The sequence below is a fragment of the Podarcis erhardii genome (genome assembly GCF_964252035.2).
Source record: "Podarcis erhardii genome assembly, chromosome: 11".
Lineage (NCBI taxonomy): Eukaryota > Metazoa > Chordata > Lepidosauria > Squamata > Lacertidae > Podarcis > Podarcis erhardii.
In genome coordinates, this window is record NC_138501.1 from 41,070,114 (window position 1) to 41,085,878 (window position 15,765).

A 15,765-nucleotide genomic window follows, 5' to 3' on the forward strand; every position below is an offset into this window, starting at 1 on the left:
TTAATTCCATTGCATAGCACAACTTCTTGTGGACATTAGAGGTTTCAATTTTCTTCTGGTTCTCCAGTGCCCACAAACAACTTTTCCATAATAAACAGAATAAATCCAGGGCTAAGACCCACAGAGCCCTATATCCAAGTGAAATGCACTTCCATTCACTGTTTCTTTTCAACTGCCACCCTTGGTACCATCTTAAATCTTGTTCTGTGGTGTTCCCTGACCCTTCAGAAACCAGCTTTTCATGGATCCATAGATCAACCCAATATGAATAAAACAAAGAGACTTGCAGAAGGGAGTATAATCATAGGATCTGCAAGTTCCACCAAGTGTGTATTTTGGAACAGTGATAAGAGAGGAATTTCTCTCCCATCTCAGTGCTATTACTCATCAGCATTCTACAACTTCAGCTACATAAGTACATTAACTCGCTTCATTTTGAATAATGACCGCTCCCCACTTAAAACGGGGGGCGCCTTTTGCGTGGACGCGTGCAGCCCTGGATCTGGAGTGGCCCCATCAGCATAGGCTTTGCCTTCCCTCAGGTGGGATACCTGGAGGTCCCCGCCTACCCCAGCGAGTTGTCCAATCCCACCTGGGGGAAGTGTTGCCAGGGAAACCAGGCCAGGTAAGGGGAGGGATTACCTGCCCACACAATAGAGGGTGGATCTTAATTGTTAATCCTCACTTGGCTCCAGAGCTTCTCCCACCCTACCCACCCTCAGTTAATGTCTTCTTTTGCAGGTTAAGTTTTCTTCATAGGTTTTGCAGGTTAACCTGTCTCCACAGGTATGCGGGCGCTGCTACGATAAGGTCGCTGTTAAAGGGCCGGAAAGGAATTTCCCTGCATTGGCAGGTTTCGCCTTTCCCTTAGCAAAACGTCACAACTTTGGCGGTATCAGGCCTTGGGCGGAATCCTTTAGTCCATCTTCCTCTTTGCGGCGGCGATACCAGGGTTCCCCGTTAAAGGGGTTTTTGAAGGGAGGCTTTGGCCGTACGCCGAAAGGTCGTCATTGCTCTCCCCTGCGGCGGCGTAACGGGGGCGGCTATCTCTGCTTGAACATATGTTCTCCAGAGCCGGCCCATCCCCCCCACACACACTGGATAACCCTGATGCTCCCTAGGTCCCCGGCTGGGGACTAGGGAGGGAGAACGCCCAATGCCTGAGCCAAGGTCTACCCACATTTGAAATTTAATAAAGTTGTGGCCAATTTAATCCCATAGCACGTTGTCTAGAGTCGTTATTCCACATGACGGGGGGACCACTCGGGATCTGGGGACTCCGCCTGTCCACGCAATGTCTCAGCAACTGCTACTACAACAACTAAAGAACACCAGCTTCATTTAAGAAAGAAGTTATGACATTAGTGATGATTATTAAACCCGCTAAAATTCCATGCTGAAGTTAGCCACGCTATTTCTTTGTGCATTCTGCTGGAAAGCCAACACTGAATTGGTCCGACGATGAGCAATTGTCTGGAATGTAAGTAGATAAAGGATAATTATGTCTGAGATATGTTGGCATGTGCGTCTTTGTAGGGTGTCATCATGAACTGGGAGAAACCAAAAAAGGAAGTGAGATTACGCAGTACATGAGGTTTTCCTCCCTGTTGTTGTGTCTGGAAGACACAGATATCCTTGGAAGACACAGCTGTCAATAGCTACTTCCATGCTAGAGGTTATATTCAAAATAGCACTAAAAAGATGGATCTGTCAGTACCCTATGGAGCAATCTCACCTCTCATCTTCCTGCGTGTTGTTTTGGGTGTTTCCCCCACCTTCCAGAACAGATTTGAGGATGGCACTGGAGGAAGTAGGAGGGAAGTCCTATTGCAATAGTGGAAATCCTTGTCCTGACTTCTGTTAGTACAACCAGTTAGGAATTTACTGTGAATTGCAATGCTTCATTCACTATCTTGCGGGGCGTCCTTTCTCTGTGTTTCTTCCACATTTCTTCAGGTCACAGAAAGTCCAGCCTAGAAGAACAGAAGAGTAGCACTATTGCCACACCCTTTCATCTTTCTGTAAGAGTTTAGCAGGCATTTGATATATTTTCTGCATCTTCAGACCAGTGCTAAAATAATATATATAAATGTCTTCTTTTAATAAAAGATAAAAATCAATAACATTATAATGTGTTTTGTTTTTAAGAAAATTTTTAAAGTCCTCCACGATTACCCCCATAATAATATTTATTATATTTTTAGGTGCCAGGCTAGATAACATGCCTCTTCAAACAGGCCTTTGGCTGATTAAATATTCTGCATATTAAAAACAGGTATATTAAAAACAACAACTACAATTTATTTAGATGCCATCCACCTGACTGGGTTGCCCCAAACACTCTGGGCAGCTTCCAGCAAATCAAAACATCATTAACCATTGTGGCTAAAATGGCAGTGACACTAAAGGTTGTTGTTGTATTAAATAACATTATAGTCATATGGTGTTATAGTGGTCTATCTCACCTTCATTGAAAAACAACAATAAAAGCAATGATGTTTTTGTGATGCTTAAAAGAGCGATATTAAACAAAAAATGGCTATAATACGGTGCCCACCGCAAGGTAATATTCTCAGAGTGAATATGTGGTAAGCTTCAAATGGCTCTACCTACACCAGTTATGTCAAACCCACTGGTGTGGATGGAACGTAGTGGGACACACACATAGAAAAAGTGGAATACTCCCAATGGCGTGGAGAGTCAAGTGAAATTCTTCTTGTAGGGTCACTATTTGAATAGTGCTGCTAGGAGCCACCCATCTGGAAATAGCCATAGGCTACTGATCATGATGGCTATAAGATGGCTATACTTGCTGGATCAGACCATATGAAGCCCAAAGGTAGGACATGAGTACAGCAACATTCTCCTCTGCAACTGGCATTCAAAGGCATATTGCCTCTGATAATGGAGGAAATATAGCCATCATGACTTAATGTCCTTAATGGTTTTATCCTCCATGAATGGTAGCTATCTGCAGGCTCAGAGATCAGGATGAGTCCACTGCCCCCATGTCCTGCTTATGGACTTTCAAGGGACAGGTGATTGACCATCAGGGGAAACAAGATGCTGTGTTTTGTGGTTCTGTAGGGTTCTTCTTATGTTCCGCTGGACAACCTTCTCCAAGCTTCTGCCCAATGCTCCTCCTCACCCCTTCTGAGCACAGCCACCCCCTCTCAGTCAAGTCCCACAGTTCCTCCCCGTTACTTTCTTTCCTGTGAGCATCAGCCTATGAGCATGTCAGACCCTCAACCCATAAGGACCCGCTGCCTCTTCTCATTCTGTAACCACCATAATCAGAGTGCTGAAGTGATAAAATAAATATCAGATGCTATGAACCTATTGTATACATTTGGATAAACTGATTTAACTCAACCTGTCCTGTCTATTTATATAAGACTTCTGGAAGAAGAGGGGCCTCGGATTTAGACAGAAGCCAGGCTTATGATACTTCTCTCAAGCCTCACACATGGCAATCACTGGCCCTTACGCATGGCCCCTCCAAACATGAGTATTTCAGCCTTCAGTATTGAGGTCTCTTGGTTGCTAGGTAACAGTCTGAATGAGCTTAGGAGCTACATGTCAGTTGGTGGGCATTATAAAGTTGCAAATAGGTGTGAAGGGATTCAGTTCTTTGATGGCGGCTGCCACAAACACACTTATTTGTGTTTTCTCCATTGCAATTCCTAAGAGAAAGAGATATTATTAGGGAGCTTTTTCCCAGGCAAGGTGTTCCAGATTCCCCAAACACAGTCTATTACCTTGCTTACTCCCTCAGATTTTGAACAACACTTCTGGCTTTTCTTGGCAGAGGAGTTGGGGGACACATGTTACAAATGTGGAACATCATATACATAGAAATTCTGCAGACAGTATAGACCAGTTAGGGTAGTCTTCATTTTATCTCTTCATTTTATAGCTCTATACAACACCCTGTCGCCATACTGCGCTACAACCTTGCTAAGCAAACCTTGAAGTGCTGGAGGACTTCAGAATCCAAGCTGACGCTGTTTCAGAATGAAGAAAAGGAAATAAGAATTGGTCCCATCCCATAGCTTGACCAATCATGACTAGGAGCAGCTAGGAGCTAGTTGGAGTCATAGATCTAAAGAAAGTGTAGACTTGTACATGCCGGCCAGCTTTCGTTTTGACTTGAAATGTTCATTTTGGGCTTCTCATAAGTATGTAAAGGCAAGGAGCAGGTAGGGAAAGCACTGACCTGTAATGGTGCCCATCTGAAAGGTGACGGAACTGCGCTCTCCAGCTGAAAAAAGCACTTACTAATACTAATACAGTGGTACCTCGGGTTAAGAACTTAATTTGTTCCGGAGGTCCGTGCTTAACCTGAAACTGTTCTTAACCCGAGGTACTATTTCTGGGTTAGTGGAGTCTGTAACCTTAAGCGTTTGTAACCTGAAGCGTATGTAACCCAAGGTACCACTGTACTAACAGACAGCACCTGGCTGCAGGTCAACCAGTTTCATGACAGCAAAAGGGTTTGAGGCCAGGTCTCACCAACCCTGGTCCAATCCAGCTCTGCTGGAAGAGGTTGATGGTAGTTGTAGTCCAAAACATCTTGAGGGCCCTCTTTTGCAAGGCCTCAGTACATAATCAGGCACCAAAGACTGCTTTTAAGCTTCATTTTTCTCAAATCAACATGCCATGTGCACAGAGAAAAGGAATGTTAGGGTTGTTGTTAACCTAGCAAACTTTTAAATAGCTCAGCATTTTGGCACAGTTGCAAGGTTTCTGTCAGAGGTCCATCAGCATGAAGGGCAGATGGGCAATGGGGACTGAGAAATTTGAACTCGCGCTTTTCATAACCATGTGGGAAAATAAAATGTCAATAGATAGCAAAAGCTAACACATTGGTGTGATGTAAAAGAACTCTTCCTTTCTTACTCTTTTATGCTGCCTGAATCACATGCTCAAGACACCTTCACAACAAGACGGATCCACAGCTTGTAATGTACGAAGAAGGATGAAGCCAGGGCCAGATTTACTGTCATGCAAAGTCAGCATGTGCAAAATGCCTCAACATTTTGATGGCCTAAAAGTCAATGAAGAACAAACAAGTCCTGCTCAGAAAACTCATCTGTAGCAATCAGACTTTAATAAACACAGAGAGAATACTAAAAGAATACAATAAACTACCATAGAATTTGTTTACACCACTTACCTTGTTTGCCCCCTCTCTTTAAGTGCTCTGTCCACTCTAGTTAATTAAATATTGTGGAAATGTCAAAATGCCCAGCACAGTTTGACCTAAACCAGAGACTATTTTAAGATGAAAATAGTGATCAGCAAAGCTGCATTTCATTATAGGCAAGTAAATCTTGCTTTTTGTACGAGAAATCTGATTAATAGCAAAAGCCAAAGAGAACAAGCTTTCATCCATCAAATATTTCTCAATTATATTTTGGGTGCCCCTTTCAAAGGTCAGCTATTTGACATAGCAAGACAATTAGTCCTTAACATTTTTCCCCTTTTCTAATCAGCTCCATTCATATGACATTTTTGCTCTCCTGAGGATTAGTTCACATAGCTCAAGTATTTTATTGACGTCAATATTCTTGTTATTGGTGTGTTTTTTAAGGACCCTATAATGACTTTAAATGGCCCCAGAGTTTTGTCCCAAGCCTCTGAGATTCCTCAATTCTTTGCAATGATAGGCAACAAGACCCTTGCTTCAGACATGCTGCCTCAAACATCTTAACCTTTAACCATCAGGCTGGCATGTTTGTACAGCCAAACTAGTTTGCCAACTAGTTTAAATCCATGCAAAATCATCTCCAACGGCAGGCAGGCAGGCCTGCACAATTTATGACTTTCCAAGCCATACACAGCCTGTCACTAGGGATGGGGAATTATATGGAGGGGAGCACTGATCTATTTCAAGCCAATCCAGAACCTTGTCCGGATCAATCCTTGTCCGGATCAATCTTCAAAAATGGCAGGTGTTGTGAGAAAGCCCAGGCCAGGGAGTTGGTGCTATCAGCTCCTAAAGGGGGCATAAAAATACTTTTGCAGTATTCAAATTGCAAACTATCTTGGGAGGTTTGGCAGAAAGGCGGTATATAAATGCAATCCATCAATCGCCTCCCCCCCCCCTCACTTGCCAACCTTTCCCTGCCTTTTGGAAGGGGGAGGAGAATAATCTGTGTTTTAATGAGACCAGGACTCCAGACACACAGGTTATTCACCTTGCAATAACTGTTCTGACGACATTGAGAATAAATTCGGATTCATTTATACCCGTGTTATCAGGGCACACAGGAAACCTTGTTGCTTTTTATCCTCACCTTTAGAAAAAGAAGATGAAACAGCGAAGACGCTAAGGAGATTCCCCAATAGGGGGGGGGCACAAAATGCCAAGAAAAGAAAAGAAAACCAACCAAGTTGGCAAAAAAATGTAGTACAGTTATCTATGGGGAATAGATTAGTCAAGGGAGGGGGTGGCAGCAGAATCTAGCAGGGAAGTCTTGGAACTGGGTAGTGAAACAAAAAAAGGGAAAGAAAAATCGGAAGCCAATTTTAATACTTTTTGAATTCTGGGAATATGAAATGTGAACAGTGACTACATGAAATCAATCTGCAACATGAATGGAGTTATCTGAAATATTTCATAAACTTGGGAAATAAATGGAGAATACAACCTAGCACTTTTAATGTACAGTAAGACATCGCCTCGTCTGAGCATTCCTCCCATCATAGAAGGGTTCTAAGAGGGATTATGAAACAAGTCCATTTTGATGTTGTATGTTCTCTGTTTATATCTTTATAAATAAAAGCAGCACACTACATAAGCCCCCAATAACACATTCATCTGCGTGACAAGGCTACCTTATCAACATGTGACTTACTTCCAAAACATCCCTTCAAGGAATCTATTTTATTAGTGTGTATGCAAGAGTGTATTGAACCTTCTGCTTATTTTATTCTAGCTGCAATAATGTGCTCCACACAGTCGTCGTTCTTTGTTTCTTTATCATTTGTCTTTTTCGTATGTTGCTTTCTAAAACTCAGTAAACACCTATTCAAAAAAAGGAAGGTTGCATCTTTATCACATGGGCCCAAAATGTTCAGACAGCAGTTGGATAGAAAGATCCATAATGAATTCATACTTCCGCTTTGCACAGCCAGGTTGTGACCTATATAACTAATCAGGTACAGCAAACACCACCAACCTGGTGCCCTTGAGATGATTTGGGCTGCAGCTTCCATCACCCTTAACCATTAGCCATGCTGGTTGGGGTTACCCAAAAATATCTAGAGGGCATCAGGTTGGCAGATGAGAATCATTATTTCCTTATTTCCATTATTTCCATCATCCAGCGATGATGTCGCTGATCATCTATCCAAATTCTCATTTTGAAGTCCACAACTACTCACAAGGTTATATTGTATCATATAAATGATTACTCTAGTCATGCCATTTCTTAAAAGAAATGACCCCAAAGTCTGGCCTCAGATGACTAAAGGAATCAAAGAGCAACATTCATAAAAGAGAAATACAAGCCAGTCCCAAGCTAGGTGTCAAATTAGCTTCCACAATTCCCCAAGTCTATCCAACAAAGAGACCTACATGCATATAACTCTTTTTTTTAAAAAAACCAGAAATTCCACAACTGACCATTACTGCATCATCTTCCCACCACTGATGCAGCAACATACCTATCTCATGTCTTTCCCTGAAGCCACTAATATATTTCCATGCATGTTTAATGCAAAGCATCAACTATACAGGATATGGAATGGCTCCAAACTCACTTGCTGTTACTATTACCAGGAAACCCATGCACATTTAATTTACTGACTTCTGAGTCATGAAATAAAAAAGGTCTTCTACTGAGTCACGCCATTTGTCCATTAGGTTTTAACCCAGTGGTGGCTGCACCGATTAGCAGTAGCACTCCAAGAAGTCCTGCCTAGATCCATTTGATGGAGATGTCAAGGACTAGGTCCTTATACATGCAAATAATGCGCTCTACCATGGAGCTATGGCTTCTCCCCAAGCCTCAGAAGTATAATTGAATTTTGGTTTTAACTTTGCTGCAATGAAAGCTGGCTGGCATTAAACTGTCTACTCAAAGTCTCATTTACATAACTTGGCCAGGCTTTTGCCTCTGAATCTAGTTTCTGAAAACTCATTAGAACTTACCCACATACAAAAGCTGATGAGCCCCGCTGTTTCCGTTGTTGAGCAATGCCACAATTAATGATGTGTGTTTTCGATGGGGTTATTGCTGAGTATGGCAGCCTCCCATCATGTAACCCCGTCACACATTAATGTCTAGCTCAACATACAATCTCTCAGGGCATTATTGCACCAAGTAATTTCACCACCACTGTCTGGACACTCATGACACATTTACTCAGAAGTAGGAATAGGCAAATCTGACGATTTTGGTTTCTCATTTTTCCTATCTTAAGTTCAGTTCTCTGTATTTCCCTATTATTTCGCTGAAGAAGAAGAAGAAGAAGAAGAAGAAGAAGAAGAAGAAGAGTCCTCATGAAAATGCTAATGAATCATGAAAATTCATCACCCATTTTAGTGTGATTTTTTTCCTCCTGTCAGCAATTTTGCCTGACATACACATTTGTTGCAAAGCAGTTTCCCATAATGTAATTTGTTTTTTATGTTGTATACACCTGTGTGTATTTTTAATGCTCACTTTACCCACAAATATGCATTGTTTGTACTCACCACCTGGCTGGAAAGCAGCATAGCAAAATTCAGAAAAATCTGGATTTTGAAGGATAGGTGTGTTTCAGTTTTGTTTATAGAATTTTGATTCTCCACACCCCACACTCCCATTTCCCTGAGAAGTTCAGAGTTGTAGAAATAGCTTTAGGCAGAGAAAGAAAGACAGACAGACAGACAGACAGACCAACCAAGGTCACTAAACTTCATGAATGAGAGAAGATTTGAACCTAAGACTGGCCTCAGCAACTGACACTCTCAGAGACTTACAAGTGAAGCTGAACTGTGCAAAGAATCATTTTTATTTTTTATTTTTTGAAGCCTGACTTGAATGTAGAGATATTCCTGGCATCTTTACTGTACAGCTTTTGGTGAAAACACACCTATTTACCCTGGCCTTTGACACCTGATATATATGTGAAATTTCTTTTAAATGTTTTTAATTATGAATTTTAAATTGTTATAACCCATCATCATCCTCGGCACCACAACATAAGCCAGGGCTGCAAAGGAAATCATTTTTTCCTTTGCCAACGCTGAATTCAAGCCTGTCTGCAATGGGAGATGCTTTATCTGATGTTATGGTATACCTGATGTTATGTCAGATGATTGACAGGTGGCTTCTATCAAATTGGCCTGCAAGGGGTGGAGGACCCAAACCCTCCAGCCTTCCAGCCCGGTCAAATTCCCAATCTCTGTCCTAAAATAAGCGTTTTTGCATGGTTTGTAACTGTGTTTTGATAACTGTGTCCACAATATTAGATACAGATCCAATCCGAATTTGCAAATAACAAATTCCTTAAGGACCCCCTTTTCAGACTTTGGCATAGTGGCAGCATTTGCAGTAATTACTTTATTTACACTTTTCAGCAACTTTTTACCCCGTGCTTATAAAATTCTTAAAATTTTCCTTTTTTTAAAAAAAGAGCCAAAAGAACTAATATTGGTAAAAATCTGTAGTAGTAAAATAAATGACAGTGATCATTTAGCAGGCGAATGGATACATGGTCAGGTAGAGTTGTTGCTGGTGTAACTTAAAATATTACCTCTCTTTTGGTGCTGTATGCAATGGCCTGGCTGTGTCCAATTGGGTGTGCTGTATAACTGAGTATCTCTTTTTTCTAGGTGGTGTTGTGGTCTAAACCAGGGGTCGGCAAGGTTTGCCACCCCTGGCCAGTTCACTCCAGCAGAGATCCCTCTGTGGGCCAGATCGCACCTGCCCGCGCTTTCTGGCATCTGTGTAGACGCGATTTCCGGCATCTGTGCATGCGCAGACGCGATTTCCAGCTCTGCAGAAACGAATCCCCACTACGTGTTGCACTGGTTTAGTGCAGCACGCGGGGACTCACCGAGCGGGCAGCTCGTGGGCTGTTTAAACGACCCCCGTGAGTCCCCTAGTCTAAACCACTTGGGCTTGCCGATCGGAAGGTCGGCGGTTCGAATCCCCACGATGGAGTGAGCTCCTGTTGCTTGGTCCCAGCTCCTGCCAACCTAGCAGTTTGAAAGCACGCCAGTGCAAGTAGCAAATAAATAGGTGCTGCTGTGGCGGGAAGGTAAACGGTGTTTCCGTGCACTCTGGCTTCCGTCACGGTCCTCCTCCATGCGCCAGTAGCGGTTTAGTCATGCTGGCCACCTGATCCGGAAAGCTGTCTATGAACAAACACTGGCTCCCTCGGCCTGAAAGCACGATGAGCGCCGCAACACCATAGTCGCCATTGACTGGACTTAACCGTCCAGGGGTCCTTTACCTTTTTCCTAGGTGGCACCAAATGTATTAGAGAGTCTGATCACTCATGAACGGGCTGACTGGGCCCCTGGAGAAAAGAATGGCTGCCAAGAACACCTCAGCAGCCATTAGCCTATTAGAGAAAATATTGCATTACTTATTTTGCATAATGAATGCCATGACTGCTGGTTGGGTTTCATTCCTTTCACTTCTGTTTTCCGCAACCCTGATATAGGCCAAAAAAAAAAAAAAAAGGCCCCTCATCAACCCTGGCATAATCACATCAAAATGTTTCCATAGTTGTCAGGCAGCAACAGAATGCAGATGCAAAAGCAGACGTAAGAATTAAGGAATGAATTTCTCTGAAGCCGATACATCTATCTGACTCTTTTCAGGATGCATAAAGATTATGCATAAGGGAACTGATTTTTTTTCTTAACGATAGCAAGATTGAATGGAACAACAACAACAAAAATTAAAAGACAGCTTCCCCCCCCCCCCACTTGGGAAAAATAATCATGCTTGTTGAAAGGGGTGGAGGGAGAGTGGAAAGAGGAAACATTTTAAAAAAAAAATCTGTGTCTGGGACTGATTCCAGTTCTCTAGCCCAGGTGTAGAGCTTGTTCTTCCCCAAGGCAATCTCTTATCCTTTGGGCTGACAGGCAACAAGTGCCTCAGCTTTTGTCCTGTCCATCTGTTTCAGGCTATAATGGAATTAACCCTTTTGCCAATTTCTTGTCTATTTGCAAGGGCCCGGCAGACAGCCCTGATATGATCATACAGGGGAGAGAATTGGGGGTAGCAGGGCTGGGGAGGGGAGGGGCGGGAAACGCTCAGCCATCTTGTTCATTCTGATCACGGAGCACCTTCTCATTTGAATTCTTTATGTAACATTCAGAGAGGCAAAGAGCCTTGGGAGTGTGGGTGTTGAGTTTCAGTACTTACCATACTTGCATGGTGTGTATGAGAGAGAGAGAGAGACAGAGGGAGGGAGGGAGGGAGGGAGGGAGGGAGGGAGGGAGGGAGGGAGAAGAACAGGGAGGGGGAGGCGATATTATTTATTTATTTGTTTGTTTAATTTGTGAATCACTTTACTCTGAAAAATCTCAGTGCAATTTGACAATAAAAACATACCCAAAAACAATATTTGGATAGATAGAAGATATATAGATGATAGATGATAGATAGATAGATAGATAGATAGATAGATAGATAGATAGATGATTGATAGATGATAGATACATAGATGATAGATAGATGATAGATTAGATAGATGATAGATAGATAGATAGATAGATAGATAGATAGATAGATAGATGGATAGATAGATAGATAGATAGATAGATAGATAGATAGATGATAGATAGATAGATGATAGATAGATAGATGAGATGATAGATAGATAGATGATAGATGATAGATAGATAGATAGATAGATGATAGATAGATAGATAGATAGATAGATAGATAGATAGATAGAGATAGATAGATAGATAGATAGATGATAGATAGATAGATAGATATAGATAGATAGATAGATAGATAGATAGATAGATAGATAGATAGATAGATAGATAGATAGAGATAGATGATAGATAGATAGATAGATAGATGATAGATAGATAGATAGATAGATAGATAGATAGATAGATAGAGATAGATAGATAGATAGATATAGATGATAGATAGATATAGATATAGACTTGCCAGTAGGTGTCTTAGTAGACCACAAGCTTAAACATGAGTCACCAGTGTGATGCAGCAGCAAAAAAAAAGCTCATGCTATTCTAGGCTGCATCAACAGAAGTATAGCGTCCAGATCAAGGGAAGTCTTTGTCCCACTCTATTCTGCCTTGGTCAGATCACAGATGAAATACTGTATCTGGTTCTGGGCACCACAATTTAAGAAGGATATTGACAAGCTGGAACGTGTGCAGAGGAAGGTGCAGAGGAGAGTCTGGAAATGAGGAACTGTTGAGGGAGCTGGGTATGTTTAGCCTGGGAAACAGGAGACTGAGAGGAGATGTGATAGCTTTCTTCAAATAATTGCAAGAGGGAACAAGCTCGTTTTCTCCTGCTCCAGAGGGTCGGACCCAAACCAATGGATTCAATTAGCAAGAAAGGAGATTGCAACTAAACATCAGGAAGAACTTTCTGGCAATGGTCTCCCCCAGGAGGTTGTGGAGTCTCTTTCATTGGATGTTTTTAAGCAGAGGTTGGATGGCCAACTGTCAGGGATGCTCTAGTTGAGATTCTTGCAGAGGTTTGGAGTACATGGCCTTCAGGGTCCCTTCAAATCCAGTGCAGAAAAAGATCGGGACAAAGGCATTCGCCTCAAAGCCTTATTGAGAAAGGATGGACTTCAGGAAGTGGCAAGAAGATGGCACCTGTCTTGCATGTGACAGGAGGGAGAATGAATTAATGAGTTGATTTATTTTGCTCACTGGCCAGAGTATAGGAGGGAGAATTTTCCGAACAAAGGTACCATTCTTCCCACCACAGGCACAAGTGAATATCAAGAGAAGAGGCAGGCATAGGAGCGTCCCCTTTTGGGTGGTGAAAAATAAGAATGTGGGGGCAATGGGGGTGTGCCATTTTTCAAATTGTTGGTAGCAGGTTCCCCCTTTCTTTTCTTTTCTAAATAATCCAGCAGCAGAGCTACAAAGAGCAGCCTAGTGGCAGGGCATTCTCTTTCTGCAAAATGTCCAGCGGGAATGATGCTATGTCCATTCCCATTGCTGGGGTGGCAGGGGAGGCTGCCTCCACTAGCTGAACCCTCTGCCACCTTCTTCCCCTTGATTTATTGTTATTTTTGCCACCCACCTTAAAATTGTGATTTGGCAATCTTCTCCCCCCACTCCAGCTGCCCCACCAGCCACAATTAGAAAAAAAAGCACTAGGCTGAGTTCTTTAGCCCTGGAATGATATAAGTGATGATGATGATGATGATGATGATGATGATGATGATGATTATTAATACTTGCTAGAAGTGCTCAGAATTTCATCAGTGAAGCCTTAAGTTTGAAGGGCTGCAACTTCAGGAATGGAATAAAGAAGCTTTGGAACTCAGTCGTATTAGAACACTTACTCACTGTATAACAAAATTAAACAAAACCAGACAGCAGCCCATGGAAGGAAGAAGAGGAGAATTATTTCTATCTAAAAGCTTCCATGTGGACTCAAGAGGGAGCTAAGCAACTGGTTCTGAGCTCTGAACTTTGCAGTGCCTCAGTTGCATGTCAATTAGGATTTTTAAAAAATTATGAAGAGCAATTAAGTATTATCCAAACTTCACAACTGATCCCGTTAATATGCTGACAGATCTTAAGTGACAAAGAGCACTGGATTTATTTTTATCTGGAAAGTGAGGCTGTACACAACAGAGGCTTTGTAAATTCGGAGGAGTGGAAATAATTGAGAGGACGAAATTGCTGTGCATACAGGAGGGAAATTGAAGCTTGGCTTCCACATGCTTTCTTTTCAGCTCAGTGCTCAAGCAAGATATCTAATAGCCCCATTTAAAAGCAATTATTATTATTATTATTATTATTATTATTATTATTATTATTATTATTATTTCTGTGGAATGCCTTCCCTTCAGATGTTAAGGAAATAAACAACTATCTGATTTTTAGAAGACATCTGAAGGCAGCCCTGTTTAGGGAAGTTTTTAAGGATTGAGGTTTTTATTATGCTTTTAGGTATGTTTTAAGCCACCCAGAATGGCTGGGGAAATGCAAACCAGATGGGCAGTGCATAAATAATAAAATTGTTGCTGTTGTTGTTGTTGTTGTTGTTGTTGTTGTTGTTGTTGTTGTTGCAACTACTACTACTACTAATTATATGATCTCCCAATAAAGTGTGGCATGGTTTACTTTCAAAACCAATGTTGGGGTTTTGCTTTCCGCCCCCATTCTGAAAACTGAAATTGCTGAGTAAAACTGTGAATGGCAGTAATAAGGCGTTACTGAATAATCAGGCATTATTGAACTGTTTACCAATTCCATATTTAATTATAATAAATATTTCAATGGCTGTAGCTGTGGTTGCAGTGACATGAGGTCAACTAATGGATTTGGGGCTAGAAAGAAATTGTAATTTGCCAGGTTAAAGGCTGTATAATCCTAGCGCTAAATTCTTTCCAACCTTCTGTATTGATTGCATCTCACCCATCTAACACATGTTAACTACAGTGGTACCTCAGCTTAAGTACTTAATTCATTCCGGAGGTCCGTTCTTAATCTGAAACTGTTCTTAACCTGAAGCACCACTTTAGCTAATGGGGCCTCCCGCTGCCGCCGTGCAATTTCTGTTCCCATCCTGAAGCAATGTTTTTAACCCAAGGTACTATTTCTGGGTTGGCGCTGTGGGTTAAACCACAGAGCTTAGGGCTTGCCGATCAGAAGGTCGGCGGTTCGATTCCCTGCGATGAGGTGAGCTCCCATTGCTCGGTCCCTGCTCCTGCCAACCTAGCAGTTCGAAAGCACGTCAAAGTGCAAGTAGATAAATAGGTACCGCTCCGGTTCGAAGGTAAACGGCATTTCCGTGTGCTGCTCTGGTTTGCCAGAAGTGGCTTAGTCATGCTGGCCACATGACCCGGAAGCTGTACACCAGCTCCCTCGGCCTATAGAGTGAGATGAGCGCCGCATCCCCAGAGTCGGCCACGACTGGACCTAATGGTCAGGGGTCCCTTTACCTTTACCTTTTACTATTTCTGGGTTAGCAGAGTCTGTAACCTGAAGCGTCTGTAACCTAAAGCGTCTGTAACCCGAGGTACCACTGTATTTCATAAGCAGTACACATCTTCCAAAACAAATGCCATCAGTTTGAGCAGTGTGGGGGTTCTTTCCACACACTAATCATGAGTGCTTGTCTGCAAACATCCGAACCTGCTGTTCACTTCTGATGACTTGCTCTCCTAAACCAGAATACATCCTGGCATAATCTTTAGCTGTGGAGGCTGCTCATTGAATTTTGCTTTCATTCTTTTCTGACAAACCTCTGTTGCATATTATGTGTTCTGTTGCATATTATATGTTCTCCTCACAGGAAGGATATGTTGCTATTTTTTATTTACTTTTTTTTTTTTGCAGAGCACAGACAGTTAGCATTTGCTACTAATTATTTTTAACATGGTCTCCTCCGTCAATCAGGACCTAATTCATCTCTGCAACCTTCCAGCCACTTTCTTTAGAGCCTTCCTACTGTTGATTTTGGTGGGCCTGCTGCAGCAGCAGCAACAATCCTAAGCACACTTTCTTGGGAAGAAGTAGCACTGAAATAAAATGGGACTCTTGCATCTGTCCTCATAAATGAAGATGAGGTCACAAAACTGTTC

General features: G+C 42.1%; 1 long non-coding RNA gene across 2 annotated transcripts; it reads right to left on the reverse strand.

Annotated features, from left to right (window-relative positions):
* Positions 1–1,299: 1,299 nt before the first annotated feature.
* LOC309352903 lies at positions 1,300–3,529 on the reverse strand. 2 transcript variants are annotated; one of them, XR_014161463.1, is made up of 3 exons: positions 3,449–3,529; positions 1,736–2,019; positions 1,300–1,473 (listed from the first exon to the last, which is right to left on the reverse strand). It is a non-coding gene; the product is annotated as an uncharacterized lncRNA (long non-coding RNA). The 2 variants fall into 2 exon arrangements; XR_014161464.1 differs by having other exon boundaries at positions 1,736–1,973; positions 3,449–3,504.
* Positions 3,530–15,765: the final 12,236 nt, after the last annotated feature.